Source organism: Condylura cristata, unplaced genomic scaffold, assembly GCF_000260355.1.
Source record: "Condylura cristata isolate star-nosed mole 26May11 unplaced genomic scaffold, ConCri1.0 scaffold00013, whole genome shotgun sequence".
NCBI lineage: Eukaryota > Metazoa > Chordata > Mammalia > Eulipotyphla > Talpidae > Condylura > Condylura cristata.
Window position 1 is genome coordinate 26,462,728 of NW_004567114.1, and position 15,889 is coordinate 26,478,616.

At 35.0% G+C, this 15,889-nt stretch overlaps 1 protein-coding gene across 2 annotated transcripts in view; it reads right to left on the bottom strand.

Moving 5' to 3' along the window:
- Positions 1–15,889, bottom strand: part of MPP5 (membrane protein, palmitoylated 5 (MAGUK p55 subfamily member 5)) — a 69,431-nt gene that overhangs the window by 47,882 nt on the left and 5,660 nt on the right. For both annotated transcript variants that reach the window (XM_004681767.2, XM_012724629.1), the window contains exon 2: positions 3,682–3,767. The gene's annotated coding sequence lies outside the window, so the exon portion shown is untranslated. The remainder of the gene's footprint in view (positions 1–3,681; positions 3,768–15,889) is intronic.

Genomic DNA, 15,889 nt, shown 5'->3' on the forward strand with positions numbered 1-15,889 from the left:
TAGAGATAAGAGGTCTACAGATTAAAAATAGGTGAGAAAGATTACATAGGTTATTTGTCTTTTTAATTGGTCACATTAAAAAAAGAATTAGAATTAAATCTTTTTGAGGTTCATCCAGAGAAAATGGTAGTAACTTACCACTAAAAAAAATTTATGTCATACTGTAAAGCAAATAAAAATATATAGGAGTTGGAGACCAAAAAACTTAATTTTAATTCTGGATCTGCCACTTCCTCTAGTTTTATACTTAACACTAAACAGTTTCTTTCTATGGTCCTCAGATTCATTTGGAAAACTTTTTTTACAGCATTGTTCTGAGTTTTAAATGCAGTAATATATGAAAGTTTAAAAATAAAAAATTTATATTAAATCTTAAATGTTAATTTGATTCTCTTACTTAAAATTTTTTTCACCATATATTAAGACAAAAAAATATTTTACTGGATGATGCTGGCTTTTCATCAAGCCATTTCACAGACATAAATAGGCCAACTGTTTATATGAGTAACCCACACGTTACATCTAATTAGTCTTCTTTGCTTACGACTTTAAAAATATTTATAATAATAAATGTACTACCTCGAGTTGAGCATCACTTAGGTAAACAGAGTGGCTAAGGCTGCCAACTAAGCAAAAGCTGAGTTTCAGATAATATTCTTAATGTCACTCTTCACTCAAACAAACACTTTGTCACAGCTTAATACACAAACCACCTGGACTACTAGGAAAACCATTATATCATCAATCAGGAAAATAGATGCAAGCTACATAAGCCACCAGAATTTTCACAGGAATTCTGGTAGACTTTGTTTTCTAACCAAATTTTATCTTCTCTTTTTATAACTTTTATATGTATGCACACATAATCTTATTTGTCATTAGGTTGCCTTCTTTTTCATTAAACTGAGGGCTTTAGAATTGTTAAGCAATTCTTAAGTTTTAAGTGTAGATTATATCCCAATATAAATTTAGCTAATATTTTCATTAAAAACAGAACTTTTATAGAAGGTCCTACAGTTATGTTTAATTTTAAAAGTATGGGAGTGTACAAAGCTCTTGAAAATTAAAATTCTCCACCTTCTTTAAATGTTTACCAGATTTAATAAGGAATAAAATTCTGAATAATATAAACTCTAACAATAAAAGTATTTTTTACTTTTATGCTAGTTTGCAAAACATTACAACCTGAAATTAAGACCCTTAGCTTGACTCTAACTTTGTGTCCACATTCACTATACTACATTGTGGGGGTTGCACAACTTGAGAGACTACTGGGACAGAGGTCTCATGTTTGAACTATTATCATGCTGTCTATCTGGACCTGCAAAAATAAAATTTTTGCATACTGGTATTATTATGCTTAAAATTCCATTTTGGTCATCTCACTTGGAGTGTTCACAAAATACAAGAAGAGACAGCAAAGAAAATAAATGACATCCTTCCCTAACTGGCCTCTCCATATTAGAGTCCAAGTTTACTTCATGACTGTAGTCTTTGTCTTATTTTTAATATCCCCATTCCTTAGCACATGTCATACAGGGAATACACAATAAATATTTGTTCAATTACAATTAGAAAATCATAAATTCACAGATAACAGAAATGGACTCCAAAATGTAGTTTGTAATACTGAGTCATAGGAAACACTCAAAAATATAAGGATACATTTTGAACTACATGCCAAAGAACAACTGAAAATTAGCCAGTAGAAGAATTTATTCTAGGCAGAGAGAATCATGTGACCAACTGGTAGAAAGAGTATGATTATGTAAGCACTTTCAGACTACAAAGCAATTCAATAAAGCTGGACGGATGGAATAACGGGAGCATGTTATATATGACAAATGATAAAAGTAGAAAGGAAAGCAGATTGAGAAGATTTAATATCTAAAGAATTTAATCTATATCCTGAAAGTAGTAAGAATTATAGAATCTTAAGCAGGGGCTGACAAGATCACATACACGTTGGTATCATTTTGGTAGAAGTGGTTATTTCTCTAACTACCTCTTAGTCGAACGCCCTTAGGATTGACTGAAAGGCAGCAATGAGACTTGTCTGAAATCAATTATAGAAAACAGGATTTTGAACTAAGAGAGAATGAAAAAAGTTTATATCAAAAAACGTATACATTACAGATTAAAACATGGCATCTATATTTCAAAAGAAAAATACTGGTAGCAGCAAAAATAGTAGTAACAGCAACTACATTTACCAATTACTTTCTTAGGTGCTAAAGAATACTGTACACACTTTACAGGTATTCACCCATTCTTATTCCTCACTACTTCTCTAGAAGTAGGTCCACACATACCTGTTTTAGAGATGAGGAATGAGGATTGAAGCTGCCTTAAAATAGTATGAAAGAATAAGGAGTAGATCATATATAAAAAGTATGGGAAAAGCACAAACAGAGCCAGCTTAACTACAATAGTCAGTTTGTATTAGAAAATTAGTGGATTATATGGCTAGAAAGTTTGATTGGGTCCAATTTACAAAAGGTTTTAAACATAAGTACTTAATTCTCAAGGCAGTAAAAGCCATCACTGATTTAGAAAAAGAGAGATGATTTGGACCTGTATCTATTTGGATATTTGCTCGGCTAGGTACTAGAATTATAGAGACAGAGCCCTAGTCTATTAATCTGTCACCCAAAATGTCATAGAGAAATGACACAGAGGGCGAAACGAGTGTGTCCAATGTGTGCAAAGTTTCTATTCCTTCAAGAAATCTTTCCATGTTATTTGTGTTAAGATTGTGTTAACAATCTCACTACACAATACTTCAAGACTATGTCATAAATTAACTTATGGAAACTCTTAAGTTCTTCCAAAGTCAAAGAAACATAATTTTATATCCTACACTTTCAGCATTAAGATGACAAAAATTTTAAAAAAGGAAACTCATGAACAGTGAAAAGAAAAAATGTAGTCAATACACAATAGTGAAAAATCCAGTTCAAAGGAATTACAATTTACTTCTCAGATTATTCCTACCTTCTCAATCCTCTCATTATAAATATATTTAGATGCCTCTAAGGTTCACATTTCCTCATTAGAATTCCAGTTTGTAATTCTCACAAAACCAAAAAATAAATCAAAACTCTTCATATACACTACATAAAACAAGAAAATGAATTTTTAGATTATCAGGACTCAACTGTTTCAATGCTAACTAACTTCAAACTAATAAGAGAAAAAGGACTTTGCATATGTGAAATGGCTACAGAAGAATGGCAAAAAAGAAGTTATGTTAAGTTTCAGTAAATACAGGTGATGGAGACTGAGGGGCCTGAAATAGATTGAGGGACACAAGCCCACCAAAAACTCCACCAAAAAACAGGATGATTCATGTGAAAGTTGGAGATCAATGACAGCTTAGCAGGAAGACAATTTCTTACATAATCGGTATGCTAGTTGTTAGACAGCAAGAAATGGAAAACATCCACTTCAAGTTTTGTATACACATGTCAATCTACACTAGTGTCCAAAACGCTCTTTTTTTCCCAATTCATCCTTCCTCTCCTTCTCCCACTAGTAATGCCCTTTGACTAGCAGCTGGGAAACTCATTTCAAGTGATCAGCATTCCTGTGACATTCTAAGAAGTCGGACTATTTGTTTCCCTAGAAACAGCATTGTCAGCTAACACAAGATTTAGGCCAAGAATAGTGAAAAGAACTTACATTATGCAAATTGGAAAGACCTTGTCTATTAGCCTCTTAGTTTTTCTTCCCTGGTTTTTCATAGAATCCAAGCTAACTTTCTTACTCTGTAAAAAAGAAAGAGAGAATTAATCAAGTATAGAGGTCTGCAGTGTCTTTTTATTGGTGAGGGGAATGAGGTGGAGAAAGGTTAATTCAATATGAAATCCAGTTTTCTTTGCAAAAGGGTAGAATTTCTTAGTATGCAGTCATAAAAATGCACCCCCAACTTAATTTCTAAAGGAAACCAATTACAATCAATATAAATTAACTGAAATCAGTGATAAGAATAAACATTCAAACTGGTTCAAAAGCTTTTTAAAAAGGAAAAGCCCCTGTAGCATAAAGATCCCCAAATAATTTGACAGACAGAAACCAGAGTTAATAAAAAGGAAATACTAATGTTATGTTGAAAAGCAAGACAGAAGAGGATCCTGCCCTAATGGAGGTCACATCCTGGTATAGAACTCAAATTATAAGTATTAAAGAAGTGAGGAGAAACTGGAATCCTCACAGGTTGCTGTTGGTAATATAACGGATACAGTCACTGGAAACAGTCTGGAAATTTCCTCAATAGACCAAACATGGAATTACTCATATGCCTTAGTAATTCCATGTCCAGGTAAATACCCAAGAGAAATGCAAAGATAAGTCTACCAAAAAAATCTGCACAAAAAAGTTCACATCAGCATTATTCATAGTAATCAAAAAGCAGACAAAATCCAAAAATCCAAATATCGATCAACTGATGGCTATATAAAGTGTTATATATCCATAATGAAATGTAAGGCAATAAAAATAGTGATATATGCTAAATATGGACAAACCTTTGTAACAGGAGTAATAGCCAATCACTGATCTCATTAATGAAATTTCCAGAAGAGGCAAATCTATAGATACAGAAAGTTGATCAATAATTAGCTGTCAAGTGCTAGAGATGAGGAAATGGGGGAATTATGGCTAAGGAATGTAGATTTCTTTGGGGAAATTATGAAAATGTACTTAAATTGTGATGAAGACTGGAAAACTATGAATACATTAAAAAGCCACTGACTTATACTATGGAAATGGGTGAACTGCATGGTAATGGCTATTTAAAAACACAACAAAATATTAGGCCTCCCTGGTGGCCCAGGGACTGTCTCAGTGTTACCAACCAGCCCACTGAGAGGGCCTGACTTTGTCCCGGGCCAGCGAGGTAACCCACATGGTACAGCAGACCTCTACAGCCTCATCCACTGTTCCCTCAGCAGTGGATTTCAGTAGGTCCGCCTGTTCTGCTCCCTACTCTGTCTCTGATGAATCCTCTCACCCCCATTCTCCACTCCCTCATACCTCTGCCTATACCCCAGTCCTTCTATATTAAATAAATAAAAATCTTACAATAAAAGAATATTTTTAAAAAATTAAATATTATAACAAACACAATAAATGAGCTAAAGTTAAAAAGACTAACAATACTAAGCACTAGAAAGAATGTAGAAAAACAAACACTTAAACAATGCTGGTAAGAATTTAGAATTGATCTGACAGTTTAAAAAAAAAAAAAAACTAATCATACACTGACCATATAACCCAGTAATTCCACACCTGAGAACTAAAAATTTTTACTTGGGAAAAAAAAAAAAATCACAGATTTGAATTGAATATTCACAAAAAAGAATAGCTTAAAATTGGATACAATCCAAATAGCATTGGAAATACTATTAAAAATAAATGTACTGATACATATAACAACATGGAAGCCTCAAAAATTATGCCATAAAAAAACTACATGTTGTATGATCTTTATTTATATGAAATTCCTAGAAAAGGCAAAAGAAGAGCTGTTAGAGAAGGCAGTATGGTGGTTTCCTAGAGTTGGGGTGAAGATACTGGAAACATAAGGACAAACGGAATTTTGTTGGGTGATGTCTACACATGATAAAAATATACTGAAACTCAAGCAGTTATGTGCAAGATGTAAACTTTATAGAATGTAAATTATTTCAAAAAAGTCACTTTGAAACTCATCAAATTGAACACTCAAAATTAGTGAATTTTGATAAAGCTATTGAGCTTATTTACTTTTAAGGATTTTATTTATTTATGCCTACAGAAATGGAGTACAGGCCAGAGCTGCAGGGGTGGCAAGAGGACTCACCAGAAACAATGGGGAGCAGGACAGAGGGACAAAAAGTACACTGCTGAGGGGAGCAGTGGGTGAGACAGAAGAGGTCTGCCACGCCATGTGGGTCACCTCCAGGGTGGGGATTGAACTTGCAGAGAAGCAGCCACGTCTTGGCTTAGCTTTGCAATGCAGTGTTCCAACCCACTCACTGCGCCACCAGGGAGTGTCCAGAGCTTATTTTAAAAGAACAAAATTCTCAAATTATATACTTAAAGCTGTATTTTATTAGACAAATTATATCTCAACAAATACAGCTTCTTTAAAAAAAAAAAAAAACACTGTGTTCCATAAAGAAGTCATATACTGATATCAACAACAAAAAAACTATTTACTCAATAAATGTTAAGCTCAATGCCCACATAAGTTTTAGTTTCCAACAACGAATGGTCCACACATTTCACAGAAGCAACTTAGCTATAACTGAAATTAAGCAAATGCAAGTCAAAAGTGAAATATACTTGAGTCAGTGACACAAGATACTAACTCAGAAATGACTATTCAGTAAAAAAAAAAAAAAGGACAAAACAAAACTATGTATTTTTCAGAGATTTGCAAACATCTAAAAATTATTCTTTACGGAGAACTAAAAATACTATTTTTAAAATACAAAATCACCATCTATGTGAAGTAAACTGAAATTGCTTAATTCAGTAGGTACTGAACTATGTAAAATAATTTTTAAAGCTATTAAACAGGGGCCTCCCTGGTGGCACAACGGGTTAGGATGCAATACTGCAAGCTGGCAGTGGCTGCCTCAGTGCGAGTTCTATCCCCCGCTCTGGAGGTGACCCACATGGCTGGGCAGACCTCTCCTGACCTGCCCGCTGCTCCCCTCAGCAGTGTACCTCATCAGTCTGCCTGTTCTGCTCCCCTCTCTGTCTCTGGTGAAGAACTTTCACCACCCCTGCACCTCTAGCCTGTACCTCAGGTCTGTATGAATAAATAAATAAATCTTTAAAAAATAAATAAAGCCATTAAACATATCTGTAGTGTTGATGTATTAATTCCCTTAAGTTAAGAAAATGAAGTGAAAATATCCTGGGTTTACTTTATTTTTCTGTTCCCCGCATGGTCTACTGAATATTTTAAACCCACTGTTCAGACCTACTGCTCAGAGAAAGAGGTTCCTTTCAAAATATCACCTCTCACTGACAAGCAACTGGACACCCAGAGTTCTGATGGAGATGTACAAGATGAATGCTTTCATGCTGCTGTCACGACATCCCTTCTGCAGCTTATGGATCAAATATTATTTAAGAAATACATGCCAGAGCCAGTGATTCCTCTGACAGATCTGGACAAAGTTAATTGGAAAGCATTCACCAATCTAGGTGCCATAAAGAGAGAAAATGCAGGATTCATGGGATGAGGTCACAGTGTTAAAAGGTGTTTGGAGGAAGTAGACTCAATCCCTTATTATGATGAGGGACACAAGATCTCAGAGGAGGAAGTCACTGCAGAGGTGGGGGAAATGGCAAGAAAACCAGGATTAGAAGTGGAGCTTAAAAATATAAAACTTGAACAGAAAAGGAGTGGCACTAATGGATGATCAAGGAGAGTTACTGAGATGGAATCCACTCCTGGCCAAATGCTTTAAACACTTAGATGCTTTCTAATTACCCTCTCTTGAATAATTCTATTGCCCAATCTCTGCTACAATCCACTGTATACCTTGCTGCTAGGAAATGCTTTCTGAGACATTTAATCCTCATGTCCAATTACTCACTGAAGACTGAAGTTTCTCATGTAGCTTTTTATAAACAATGCAATGTAGTTGCTTTTGATCACTTTGACTATCTAGTCTCTGTAGGCTTCCAGCACACTTCCTAGTTTCATACACAAGCAACCTCCTCATTCCATTCTCCCGCAAAACAAAAGGAAGAGGATTCAAAGAAGGCAGTATGATCTCAGCAGCCAAGACTGTGCCTTGTTCCTCAATGATAGGTGAACTCCAAGAGACTTCACCACTAAATGATGTGGGCTGCTCCTGGGAGGCACCATCCCTCAGGCTGAGCTCAGGTGAGACACTGCCACTCAGGTCATGTGAGATCTGTTTACTTTTGAATGGAACATTCCAATGGGACTACAGAACATTTTAAAATTCTACCTAGTTTAAGGTTTAGGTTTCAGATAGAAGTACCTTTATTTACGCAGCTAATTTCATTTCACAGAAACCACTGTTAATCCTCATGGCTTTAAGACTGAGTATTTTGCAAGTACAGTGCCAGGTAAATTTGTAAAGGACAGTAAAATTCCCCTAACTGAAAAAATTCTTCAAAAAAAGTTCAAACAGAATAGAAATAAAATATATTCTCACTTTACGTCACATTAATCTTCTACTCTCAAAGACAGAAAAAGAGCATGAATCCTGATGTTCAATTCAATTAGATACCAATAAGACAACTGCATTAATTAGAATATGCATTTTTCTCAGATGTAAATGTTTAGAAATTTAACACCTTTGAACATTCCTTACAAAAACTGAACATCAAATACATCTTTAGGAAATTCAGCTTGTTAAGATTTTCTATTCTCACCCGGTAAGAAGCCATACAATTGCCTTGAGACACAAATATGACAAAATGGAAAAAATAGCTAGAAAAATACCACACTTATAATTTGCTAAACATATATATATATACACACTAAAATATTGATTTACAAAAGCTGATCAAAGATTTATTTCCAAATATCACCTTGACTCTTCTCAATCACTGTTGGAATCCAGTGGTTCTCAAGCAATGGTGATTTTTGCCTTCCACCCACCTCTCCAGGGAGAATTTTGACAATGGTTGGAGATATTAAAGATTTACTTATACATATAGTTGGGTACAGGCCAGAGTTGCAGGGGTGGTGAGAGGATTCACCAGAGACAGAGTGGGGAGCAGAACAGGCTGACTGACAAAGTACAATGCTGAGGGGAGCAGATGGCTGGTCAGGAGAGGTCTGCTGTGCCATGTGGGTCACCTCCGGAGCTAGAGATTGAACTTATGCTGAAGTGGCTTTAGCTTCTGAGTGCTGTGCTTTAACCCACTGCGCCACCAGGGAGGGCCCTCAAAATGAAATTTTAAGTAGTTGTTTCCTTCTTAACCTTAACAGGCATCTTTGCTTACTGTGTTTCAACTCATTTTCAAGTATCTAGATTTTCAAATAACTAATACACATCAAGACTAAGATATCCTTAAATAACATCTATTCCAGTGTTTTTCATTTAGATAAGGTTTTCAAAAGTTGCCTACAGTGAATGAGAATATAAAGGTTCTAATCTTTAAATCCTTTAATCTTAAGAATTAAGTGGAGGGAAATGTCTTGCTGATTTAAATATTTAAATAAAGCAAACTTCAATATGATGAAATCCTGTCATTTTTCAAATGACAAAGGTTCAGAAAATTTAAGTGACTTGGCCAGGTTATACAAATACTTAATGGCAGAGATCAATAAGCCCAGAAATTTATTAAGGTAATGATCACCAACACAACAGCAACAGAGTAAACAATAAAAACTACTGCCAAATAAACTGTGTTGATTATAGGGACTTGGTAGGAAAGCAAATACAATTTTAGTAATGTATTCCAACACGTAATATGTTCTTATCATCAAAGCTTAAATATCTGGCTAAAGAGACAAAACACACCTATAAATGAATAGTTATATTAAGTGTGGCCCAATCAAGACTAAACAACTGTAAAGGCAAAACATTTTTTTAATAAATATAATAGTTTATTTTTACATCATTTTGTACTTTTTTTTTTCCATCTCAATTGTAATCCCTGTGGATTTCCCATCACTGAGCAAAACATTTTTTTAAGAAAAAGATTTATTTGTTTACTTATGCATATAAGAACCAGGGTCTAGGTCAGAGGTGCTGGGGGTAAAACGATTCATCCATCAGACACAGAGTGAGAGCAAAAGAGGAAGATCTCCAGAAATACACAGCTGAAGGGAGCAGAAGGCAAGACAGCAGAGGTCTGCTGAAGACAGGAGAGGTCTGCTGTGCCAGTGGATTAATTCGCTGGCCTGGGATCAAAATTCATGCCACAATGGCTGCCTATAGCTTGATGGCACTGAGATTTTTAACTCCTACAACACCGGGGAGGCCCCAGTATAGGCAAAACATTTAACGGTCATAGCTAAAATTATTTACTGACTATATGCTGAACATTGTGCTGTGTACTTAATAATAAATTTTACACAATCTTCTAAAAATATTGTATCTCCAATGACAAATGAGAAGACAGGTTAAAAGAGGAGACTATTTTGCCCAAAAGGCACCTCAAAATAAACATTCAAGAGCTGTAACAGGTACTTTTGAGTATATGGCTCCAGGTACATAATGTCATTAGAATCCTTGCACCATCTTAGTATGGTATTTTACAGCAGACAAAAAAAGAACTATTATTAAAATGATTTGAATAAGCAGTGATAGGGATAGTAGCTAACTAACAGTAGAAATAAAACAACAGCACTACCTGCAAGCAGAATGCCAAGAATTTCACATCTATTTATTCAATCCTTCCAACTCCCCAAAGTTAGTATCAATTTACACATATGAAGAGGCTAGGTACTTCCCAAGATCATAAATCTAAATGGCAGGGCCAAGATTCACCAGTAAGTGTGTCTGACTTTAGACTAACCTCTTAATTCTTGCCTAACTTCTACTCCCATCCAGTACTAAAAGAAAAAGAAAAGCTTCTATTGGTATTAAAGATTAACTCTTAAATCAATTTTCTGAAAAAATACCTTCCTATGATTTTCCTTCACATATCCATTGAAGTTATTTTTTAAACAATGAAATTCTACAAATAACACATTTGTAGATTCAAATACTTAATAGCTTCTTCTTGCTTCATAACACCTAAACTTTAACTTTGACCTTAAATATTTATTCCCAGGGACTCTGAGAATGCAGGCTGAATTATCATTTACCATATTCTTTTAATCTGGGTAATACTGTTATAGTGGTATCATGCAACATAACAATGATGTGGGGGAACAAGATAACTCCACTGAAATTTTTAACTAGGTAATTAAGCTCACTATATATGTGTGTGTATACACACACACACACAAAATTATTAAACCAGTAGGAAAGTTCTCTATTTGCTTGTATCAAACACAAAGCTGAAGGTCTGAGATATTTAAGACCACACACTCAAGACAGGAACTGGTGAAAAGCCAAACAGTATCAAAGATATCAAATAGTTTGCTACTTGGACTGCCCCTTTATCACCTTCAACAATTTTGTAATAAAAAATCAAATGCATACAAATGTTAGTAAAGTTTTTGAATAAGACATTAGGACAAAAAGTAATTTATAACATTTTCAAAATATTATTGAAATTGATTTTTTCATAAAACAAATTTTAATACAACTTAATTTGTTCCTATGTTAGTATACTACAAGCCTGATACAACACCACACTGAGATACCACAGCAACTATTGTTTAATTTCTAAATATTCATTTAGCAAAGTTAGTCAAGTGGAGGAAGAGTAGGAAATCATATATATTTTAGTACTAATTTAAAAAGTGAGGCCCTCCCTGGTGGCGCAGCGGGTTAAAGCACAGCACTGAGAAGCTAAAGCCACTTCCGCATGAGTTCGATTCCCGCCTGCCCCGGAGGTGACCATGTGGCGTGTCAGACCTCTCCTGGCCTGCCCGCTGCTCCCCTCAGAAGTGTACTTCCTCGATCTGCCTGTTCTGTTCCCCACTCTGTCTCCGGTGAAGCCTCTCATCTCCCCTGAGCCCCTGGCCTGTACCCCAGTTCTGTATGCACAAATAAATAAATCTTTTAAAAAAATAAATAAATAAAAAATAAAAATAAAAAGTGAAACTAAGGTAACATTTTGGTTTCTTTACAGAATAAAGATGTCATTATTCTGTATGGCTCCAATTTCAGTATACACTGCAAAAGTGAGCACATGTCCTACCTTAACAAATTATTTTTAATAATAAAATAACAATTTACAGTTTGAAAGTAAAAACCATAAAAATACAATCAACTAGTTTCTGTCACATAAGTACCAATCCCTCAGGTGAAATTTAAATATTGAAAATCATAACTGTGATATTCTTACATGTTTATAACTAATTATACTAACTCATCAATTCTCCCTTTATGATTTCATATATAACCCCAGTTTCTCCCTTCTTACACTTCAGTCATATACACATTATTTCTTGTGTGGGTTCTTTTATGAATGTCCTGATTGTCTTGCCAAATTAGTCTTTCAATAATTTTTTACACATTACTCCCAGATTTATTTTCCTGAAGTACACCTATTATTATGAGTATCTTTTCAAAAGTTTTTACTGCCTTTCCCATTCGCTGCTATTAATTACTAAGAGCCTACTATGTACCATTCATTCATTGAGTTAAGCAGCCTCATTATTTCATTTAACCCTTACAATCATGTTCAATTTGGTAACTTAGTTTAGCAAAGATATTCATAGCAGGGCCTCAAAGTGAAGTCTGTGTGAATCCAGGGCACTGAAACAACCTTTCTGTGTAACACAGTACAAATTCCTTAATCTGATATTCACATGATCCCCCACCCCTTATTTGTCCTATGCGCTTGAATACTTTTTTCCACTTTATTTCTCTTTATCTTCTGTATCAAACAACTGGCCATTTCCAGTATAAGCTCTGCAATTTTTCTCCTCCTAGACTTTGATACAGTTACTGCTTCTTTCTTATGCTAAGGGTAGGGATAGAAATACTTTAAAAACAAAACAAAACAAAACTACATCTGTTAAAAATTTTCCCTTCCACTAAGTGTCTTTTGAAACCTACCTTAATTCTGTATGTTCCTATCCACACCCTACCCTTCTAGACCACATAATCTATGTCTCTACTGCAACTGTCTTTACTACATATATTTTAGTTAAATCACTAAAATTCCAAAAGGTCAAGCCAAACTTTAAAATGCAGTCAGGTTTATAACTTGGAATGGATTGGTTCTTTCATCATCTTATGAAAATCAACAAAACTTATTAAATGAAGTCTCACACACAAACTGAACTATAAAACCCTCCAAGTCTAGCATTTCCTGTGGGAAGAGATGTTGCTCTTCCAAGCCCAGTGGAAATAAATGTGTGCTCTCTGCCAAGCAACATTTTAGCCAATGAGAGATGCTATGACTGAATAAACCACCACCCACACATCAAACTCCCAGTTTTCACCAAGGAACTCTTTGGTTCCAAAAGACCCTCTAATATCTACATAAGTTGGTCCAGGCTTTTGTTTAATAAAAGGATACACAGGCTTCACTGTAAAACTGCACTTTCCAAATTGTCTTACTGTTATTTTCAAATAAACCCATTTTGCTGGTGAATAAACAGGTAGCTTTTTGTTAAAGGGCAAAAAATTAATAATTTACAATGATACTCTTAAAGAATTCTAGCTATGAAAACTCATATTCTCATCCATAGATGCCTACTCTTTGTGTACTCCATATAGATTTTCTCCATTATCTTTAATCTGGGATGTTAAGCTTTTAAACAATTACTTTCCCTGAAGCACTTGTGTCAAAGTTTCATGTCTCTAAAAATGTATCATATGAGATTTCAGCTTATGACCTCAAGTGTTTTACAGCTAACTAGGAAAAAAAATACTCCAGAGGTCAGAAAATTGATAATTACCTCTACCTACATGGCTTCTTAGCATACAATTTAAAAACTGGCCATTGAAAAGAAAAAGAAAACAGCTTGCCTAAGAAATGCCAAATACCCATTTCAGTGTTACCAGAACAAGAACACTATATAAAACTAATATTATTTATATCTACTACTATCTATAAATTAGACCAAAGCAGGACAATAAGAGTATTTTCAGTGCTAGACTAGTGTTACATCACCAGGGAAAAAAAGATTCTGAAAAGAGACTGATGAGGATACAAATGTCATCAAGTTTAGAACCCACTGAACTTTTAGTACTGTAGAGGGCAAGAGCAATGTTCTAACCAGATAAGTCTTAGTGGGCAGGAAAATGTAAGGGGAATACTATGCAACAATAAATGAAAACAGAAGCTCAACCTTGAAGTTTACTGTACAACACATCCTATAGTACTAAACTACACTTTCATTCAACAACATAGGTGACCCTTGGTACGAAAACTTGGATAATTACTGCCAAGGAAAAGATGGCTAAAAACAACTAAAATATAGTATGGCAATCAGATAAGTAGAGAAACAAAATCCCTATACAATTGCAATGCTGTCTAATAAGTGTTACACTCCAACTGCACAAATATGACAGGAGATACCTGTAGAGGAAAGCATCCTGGGAAACTATATAAATGGAAAGGAATATAAGCTCCAAAAACATATTAAAGATGTCCATTACACAAATTGGGGTGGGGGGATTAAACAAAAATATTAATATAAACATCAACATTTATAAAATTTAAAAATGCTTCATCTTATGAGTTTAATTACCATAATGAAACACTGCAAATTATGTTGTTGATTTTAAGACATGTAGTGAAAAATGATTTCATGCAAAACACCTATAGTAAAAAGAGAAACATAAAGGTGAGTACAGCTTGATCTAGCTACATATATAAGTTGTTTATAAGTAGGACAACAAATTATTTACATCCACTGACATTCACTATCATTTCCAAATGAAAAAAAAGTTGACCTTAACATACAATTCCAGTTATTCATTACTAACCACCTATGACCACCACTTGCACAATTTCTGTGAGATTAATCAAATTATCAATAATCACACAATCTATTCAAAATATATTTACTAAGATGTGATGCAGTTTATTGCTATTCCATATGAATGTCACAAACCAAGTGTGTATTCTATCTACTTATATTAACATTTATAGAGTGTTTAATATATGCCGGGCACTATGCCAATCATTCTTGATGTACCATTTCAATTATTCCTCAAGGCTCTGAAGGCTATCAGAATATGCCACACACACACACCACCCCCCAAACACTATGACATAAGGGTCATTTTGAGCTGAAGTCAATTAAAAGCACGCTAAAAAGCAGGGCATACATTTCACTAGTACAGGCCCCAAGAAGGTCACTCAATCTTTAGTAGACTCTTATGAATAGAGAGGGCACCAACTTGAATCTGCCTAATAAATTTTTCTAAAATAACCCTGATTTTCATTAGTTTCATCAACATATTTACCTTCCCTAGTTCCTCAAAACCTAAACCTTTTTTCCTGAAGGGAAAGTGTTTGATTTTTTTTTAAAAGATTTTAATTTATTATTACATAGAAGAACTGAGGTACAGACTAGAGGTGCAGGCATGAGAGAACCCACCAGGGACAGAGTGGGGATACTGAAATATACTGCTGAGGGGAGCAGCAGTTGAGACAGGAGACAGCTGTGCCATGTGGGTCAGCTCCCTGACTGGGAGCAAACTCAGGCCTCATTGGTGATAGTGTGATAGTGCTGGCCATCACTTCACTGTGCTGAGACTAACCCCTGTTTTCTCAGGGAGGCACTAGAAGCTAAGTGTCTTTTAAAAATATTCCTATGTATCCTGCTCAAAGCCTTCACATTAAAATATTAAATATTTATCTACAACTTTCTGTATGAACTAGTTAGAAAATCTGACAGAGACAACTCTATGCAAAAATAGGTAATTACTTGTAGGACAAAGAAAAACCAATTCTTTATACACAGTGTCATACACAGAGGATATAGTTAATGTAAAATAAATTTTATTTTTTAATGAAAAATTTTAAGAGATTTATTTATGTATGCATACAAGACCTGGGGTACAGGCCAGAGTTGCAGGGGGTAAGAGGATTCACCAGAAACAGAGTGGGAAGCAGAACAGGCAGGCTGATTGAAATACACTGCTGAGGGGAGCAGTGGGTGAGATAGGAGAGGTCTGCTGCGCCATGTGGGTCACCCCCTCCCCGGTGATAAAACTCATGCTGCTGTGGTTGCAGATAGCTTCATAGTGCTGCGCTTTAACCCCTTGCTCCACCAGGGAGGGTCCTTGTCAACAACATGTTAAGTCTGCTTAAAACTAGCAAATCC